Consider the following 6,741-nt stretch of genomic DNA (forward strand, 5'->3'; position numbering starts at 1 on the left):
GGAACCGTAAGCCAATAAACTTTTCTTCCCTTAAGTTGCTTTTTATAGTGTACTTGGTCATAACAGTGAGAGAAGTAACTAATAAAATTAGGGTTAGATATCTACACGTGTTATTTACATATGAATAATAACCCTAGGTACCCCACTGTTTCTGCAGTGACGGGCAGGGTTATGTAAAACAATTAGTTATCTTTTGTTTCTTTCTATTACCCTCACATTAGGATTTTAGAAGAAAATGAAGCTCAGGAAAATTTTGTATTCTTGGGAAAGGAGGCAGATTTTATTGGCCCAAGAGGCAATATTTGTAGTGGCTGAGAGCAAATACTGAGTCTGATACGTATCTGGGAGCAAATTCAAGCTCTGTCCTTTCCGGGATACAAATCAATTTGCTCCCAAGCTCTTTACTTTTTCAGAGCATTACCTCACCTGGAAAATAGGCCTACAATACCTTACTCACAGGGTTACTATGAAGACGAAATAAGACATTATGTATAGCTCTCTGAGTTTATTACGTGGCATTTAAGTAATCATTTGATTTTAGAACTGTCCCAAGTGATCTCTTCATTTAATTATTTTGAGTCATTTGCCATAAAAATCTATAATTTGATGACATATGTGTTACCAGAGTGAGACATTAGCCCAGTAGTCATTAGCACACTCACTCACGTGATTTTTTGTTTCCTATGCAAAAACATGACTCTAAGCCATAACATGAAAATGTTATTTTAAATGAAGAAATCAACAAGTATAGGGGGAGCAGCTCTTGAATAGACACCATTGGGGAACCCTATTTTCTGAAGGAAACTTTGGAGGAATGGTAAAAAAAATATATGTAAAAAGTCAATAAGAACCCTGTCCTTTCCCTTCAAGAGCGGTGAGCTAATGTCACCTCGGCTTCTCAAGTCTCAACTGGACTTGTTGACTTGTTTGCCAACAGAATACGTGCAGTGACGTTCTGTGACTTTGGCGCTGTCACCACAGTCTCAAGCTTCCTTCCAAATCTTCTGGAGCATTTATTCTTGGGGTGCCACATCAAGACAACCAAGGACCACTCTTTGAGAAGATCATGCCACCCAAATATTCAGGAACAGCTGTTGTACTCCACGTCTCGGTTCCCCATCGTCAATGCCATCAGTTAGTAAGCCTGTGATTTCAAAAAACTCTAGCTCCAGCTGGCATAAGACTGTAGCCACATAAAAGGCCACCAGTGAGGAGTACAAAAAATAACCCCATAGCCCTCAGAAGCATATGATAAACATGCAACTTTAGGGGATTAAATCGTGGTGTGTTCTGTTGTGCAGCCAGAAATTGTTTATGGGTTTTGGTCCCTGTCCCTTTAAGAGACAAGCCACGCCCATTCCCTCCCCATCCGCTGAGGCAGGCTGATCTTCAGCTTCCGGCCTGAGCTCACTCTTTTTTCCATCTTCCTCTCGGAGAGGCAGCTTCGCTTCTGCCTCTCTCCCCACTTCTCTGCTTCCCCTTCTCTGTCTCTCTCTCTGTCTCTCTGTCTCTGTCTCTCTGTCTCTCTCTCTCTCTCTCTCTCTCTCTCTCTCTCGGTCTGTCTCTCTCTCTCTCGCTGTCTCTCTCTCTCTCTCTCTCTCTCTCTCCCTCTCCGTCCCCCTCTCGTTTCCCCGTTCATAACTCCCCTGAATAAATATTCAGCCTCACCATGTCTCTGTCTTCTGCCAGCCCGCCATGTGTCTCCCTGCCTGGGACCAGCCACTGCTCGGGGACCGGCAGCCATCTCTGCCTGGGACTGGCTGCTCACAGGGCCCACTGTCTGCTGCCACATGGCCTGCTACCACCATTTGGGACTTTATAGCATTTGCTGCTTGCCTACAGCTGCCGCCTGGGACTCTATAACATTTTTAAAAGAACACAACAGAGATAACCAAGCAGTGCGGTAGAGTATCAAATTGTCTAAGAAACGTTATCTATCAGGGCCTTGGAAGAAAGTAAGCACTGTCAGTGACTTCCTTCCCCAGAGCCAGCCTATCCATCCTCGGAACATAGTTTGTACATAGCCAATTCTTTTGATTAGGACTGATATTAATGTTTAACAGAGTTTTAGCTTTATATCACACATTAATCAGGCAAGGTTTGGGAGATTGGCAGGTAGCTCGGTTGGTAAAGCGATTGCTTGCTAGAGATGCAGTCAATTCCAATGTTAGAAAAGTCTGGGCCTGGTAGCACGTGTACAATCCCAATGCTGGAAAGGCCTCTGATATGGCAGGTGTTCAAGGCATCCTGCCCAGCTAGCCTAGCCTACTTGATGTTTTCCAGACCAGTAAGCATCCCTTCCTAAAAATAAAAAAATAAAAGTTTAAATAGCACTTATGGAAAGATAGCTGAAGTTGTCCTCTGACCTCCACATACACATTAGTGTATGCACATCCTGAAAACAAGTGCCCATAGCCACCTGGAAGACACATGCACATACACCGACGACACACATACAATCTATTCAGATTTTTAAAGCATGACTGATTTTTTTTTTTTTTTTTTGGTTTTTCGAGACAGAATTTCTCTGCAGCTTTAGAGCCTGTCCTGGAACTATCTCTTGTAGACCAGGCTGGCCTCGAACTCACAGAGATCCATCTGCCTCTGCCTCCCGAGTGCTGGGATGAAAGGCGTGCGCCACCACCGCCCGGCAGCATGACTGAATTTTAAAATGTAGTGAAGAACTTCCATTTTAATTTCTTGAGGCATACTGGAAGGTCAGATAATTTTTTTCTATATACAGGGCACCATTTTTGTCTGTTTATTTTCACTGATATATGGATACTTGAAGGACAAAAAAAATGAACTAGCCATGAAAAGTTAAATTTCTCTTCAAATACCATTTAACTTAGATTTTCCTCTAATAATTTAGTCTATGGATATCCCCCTCCCCCACCTTCCCAGCTCACCAGGTTACTCCTGCTTCTATTATTTTACAGTTGCAAGGTCAGTCTATTGTAAATATATTGCCCAGCATATTTAGAAATATATAATGACCATAAGATACCATTGAATTAATAGTTAGATTTAATTAAAATCATTAACAAATGATCAATTAGCAATTTTGGGGAAGGGTTAAAAGAATGATCAGAAATGAGGACAGAAGTTTTAAAAGAGAATGATGTCAACATCGAAGTATACAATAGTTTGTACGAGAGATGATTTCCAGGATTCTTTCAGCAGGTAGGAAATGAAAAGTGTGATAACCTACTTCCTCCAGAGATGAGGGCAGACAGAGCCAAGAAACAACAGTAAAGGGTTTCCCTTGGTGTCTGAACTTAGAAGTCTTGGTTTTCAATTCCCCTCTCCCTTGCCCACCTCTGGGGTGTCTTCCTTGCTGGAACAGCTGAAAGCTTTCTTAGAATCTATGCTTTCCCACAATTCAGTCAGTAACAATTGGATGCATCAAATGTAGAAATACACATAAAGGTCTAAATGATGTGGGATTCCCCCCTGTATGCTGTGAATACCATTGGTTAATAAAGAAGCTGCTTTGGGCCTGTTGATAGGCCAGAACTTAGGTAGGTGGGGAAAACTAAACTGAATGCTGGGCAAAAGGAGGCAGAGTCAGGGGAAAGCCATGGAGCCTCCACAGGAGACAGACGTGCTGAAACTTTGCTGGTAGGCCACGACCTCGCGGTGATGCACATATTAATAGAGATGGGTTAAATTAATATATCAGAGGTAGCCAATAAGAAGCTAGAGCCAATGGGCCAAGCAGTGATTTAATTAATACAATTTCTGTGTGATTATTTCGGGGCTGAGCAGCTGGGAACCAACAAGAGGCCTCATTTCAACCGTCTAAATACCCATAATGTTGAGAAATTTTCTAGAAGAAAGGGCAACAGAGCCTTGTGTCTGTCTCTCACGAGTTCTGTAGACCAGCTGGCCAGAGGCTCCACACTCTTTGTTATTTCAGCCAGAGCCTGTGCTTACTCTTATCCAAACAGCATAACTAAGTCATGCCCAGTGATTCCCCTCTTATTTATCTTCCTCAGTCTATCCAAACCCATTGTTGTAACTCCAGCATTTATTTTAACTCTATATGGTGATTTGAAAGAAATTGGCCCCCCAAAGAGTAACACTATGAGGAGGTCTGACCTTGTTGGAGGAGTGTGTTAAAGTGCCACTATGGGAGCAGGCTTTGAGATCTCTTATGCTGAAACTTCACTCAGTGTGACTTTCAGTTGACTTCCTGTTGCCTGCAAAATGTAGCACTCTCAGCTCCAGCACCAAGTCTGCCTGCATGTAGCCATGCTCCCCATCATGATGAAAATGGACTTAACTTCTAGAACTGTAAGCCACCCCAATTAAATATTTTCTTTATAAAAGTTGTCCTGGTAATGGTGTCTCTTCACAGCAATAAAAACCTGAATTAAGACAAACCTTAATATTTTTAACAGAATACAATGTAATATTAATACATATAAATTTCCTAGTGATTTATACAAAATTACTCCCTTTTCTATGAATTTAATTACATTTGCAATTATAGGCTAAGTTTGGTTAACTATTAGATTACGTTTTATTGTATTTTTATAATTGTGGTCTTATTCTGAAGATAAAATCCCAATAAAAATCTTTTCTTATATTTTTAAAATGAGATTGTGGTTCCAATTTAATGTTGATTTATTTTGTGCATCCTCCTGCCTTGCATGTATTAATTACCCCCCAGTGAGGAAGGAAAATAATATTTAGTCACTGAAATTAGTGAGAATTAATTTATTTGACAGTGGTTTTCATTGGCAAGCTAATGGAGCTACATAAGGAAATTGGGGCTTTGGCAAAATAAGTTCAAGGTATTTCTTTATACAAAATAGCTAATGTTAAGGTAATGGGTAATATGCATTTCCCTTGGGAAATAACTATTCAAAGGACATTTTGTATTTGATTAAAAATATAATCAGAGTAAACAATGCTCGTATTGAAAAGTCCAACTACTTTCTTGCTCCCTTTTACTTTCCTAACCAATTTATATTTATTCCATTCCACTCCTCCCCCGTGTGGAGGAGATAAAACAGTGAGATCCAATGTCTGAGCTGAGGATTATGCAGAACATTAGAAGGGACTGATGGGAATTGATCACAATTGCTGCTTGTGGAAGATTGTCAGAGACGGTGTGGGGCCATGAGAAGGTTCACCTACTGGAACAGGATCTGTAGGAATTCAAGGAGATGTTGTGCGGAGAATTTAAGACAAGAACTGTCATTGTACTCTCAACAGTCGTTTCTGAGAGTAACAACCCTAGAGAGGTCTGAGAAGGGAGGAATCACATGATGCAAGGGGACAAAAATATCTTCATGACACGCCCCAATACCCCCTCCCTCTATTACTGTTGCTATCACCACCAATATCACCTATGTTGTTGTGGTCTCAATACAGTCTTTCAAACAACCTTCAATGGATCCTTTCTTGCCTTTTATGGACTCTGCATAAAGGTCCCCTCAGTACCTGGCACTGAGAGAGCAGCACTGTATAGTGAGTATCATTCTCTTTAACTGATGATGGAGAAGACAGTGGTCTTTTATATGGGATGACTGAATAAATCTCTTGCTTATGGAGGAGTTGCATGGTGGCACTCTCAGATTTCCCTCCTGGGGACAATCCTAGGCAAGTGTAGGTGATGTGTGTGCAGACATCAAAAGACAGGGAGAAGTCTCAACAGGGAACAAGCTACCTCTCCCACATGGATACCCAATGGGAAAAGTGCTTGCTCAAGTTAGAGGATGTTCGGTGCAGCTGATGGCATTCAGCAGAGATAAACATAGGAGTAATATCACTGTCCCCAAACATCCCTGACAGTCTCATCATTGAGTGATGCTCACTTAGGAAAAACCCATAGGTTGAAAACAACAGGTATTAAGCTTGAATGCCAACTGAGCTTTAAAATGGGGCAGGCATATACCATTTATTTGTATATAGGTGCCTACTAGATTCTTTGATGTTAGACTCCCAACATGTCACTCTTGTGGTGATCAATATATCATGAAAATGGAAGCATGCTGGCGGGGGATTGTAGGTGTATTTGATACTGTTCATCTCTTCCTACCCATACATTCTGGGGGTAAACATGTTGTACCTTTTGTTAGACTACAGTAGGACTAGTTCTGCTGCAGAAATCATCACATGCCACAGACTTTGGCTTCATTTGTTGTTTTGTGGCTTATACCTAAGATATTTTGGGAAGAAATGCTTGTATTAAACTTGGAGGAATTTTCTCAGAGCTACTAGATTGTGAGTGGCACAATAATTAAGAGACTTATTTCCCTGCTCCAGAGTTATTTTACTAGATCTGTTCAATGCCGCTTAAGCTACTGATCAATGAGCGACATTGGTGCATCTATCTCATTTTATTTCTGCTTTATTTGCAAACCTAGATTGAATGACTACCAGCGTTCACTCCAAAACTATATTTACTGTTTAGTGGCAGCCATAAGCTCTCTATAGGTATTAGATTTTAACAAGAATTGATGAAACTGCTTATAGAAAACTTATTACATAGATAATTGTGTGTTTTTATTTATAAAGTTGATGCTACACACTTTGACTTTAATCTTATTCATAAAATTTTCATTAGTGTATATTCTTTGTACAAATAGTGTGTTTCATCATGCCATTTTCATACATCTATGTCATGTACTATGATCATATTTCACGTCTCTTACATCTTCTTGTTTCTACTCCTATCTCCATATACTTCCTCTTCCAAAATAGTCATCTTTATGCTTTCATGTGCTGTTA

Source organism: Arvicola amphibius, chromosome 11, assembly GCF_903992535.2.
Source record: "Arvicola amphibius chromosome 11, mArvAmp1.2, whole genome shotgun sequence".
NCBI lineage: Eukaryota > Metazoa > Chordata > Mammalia > Rodentia > Cricetidae > Arvicola > Arvicola amphibius.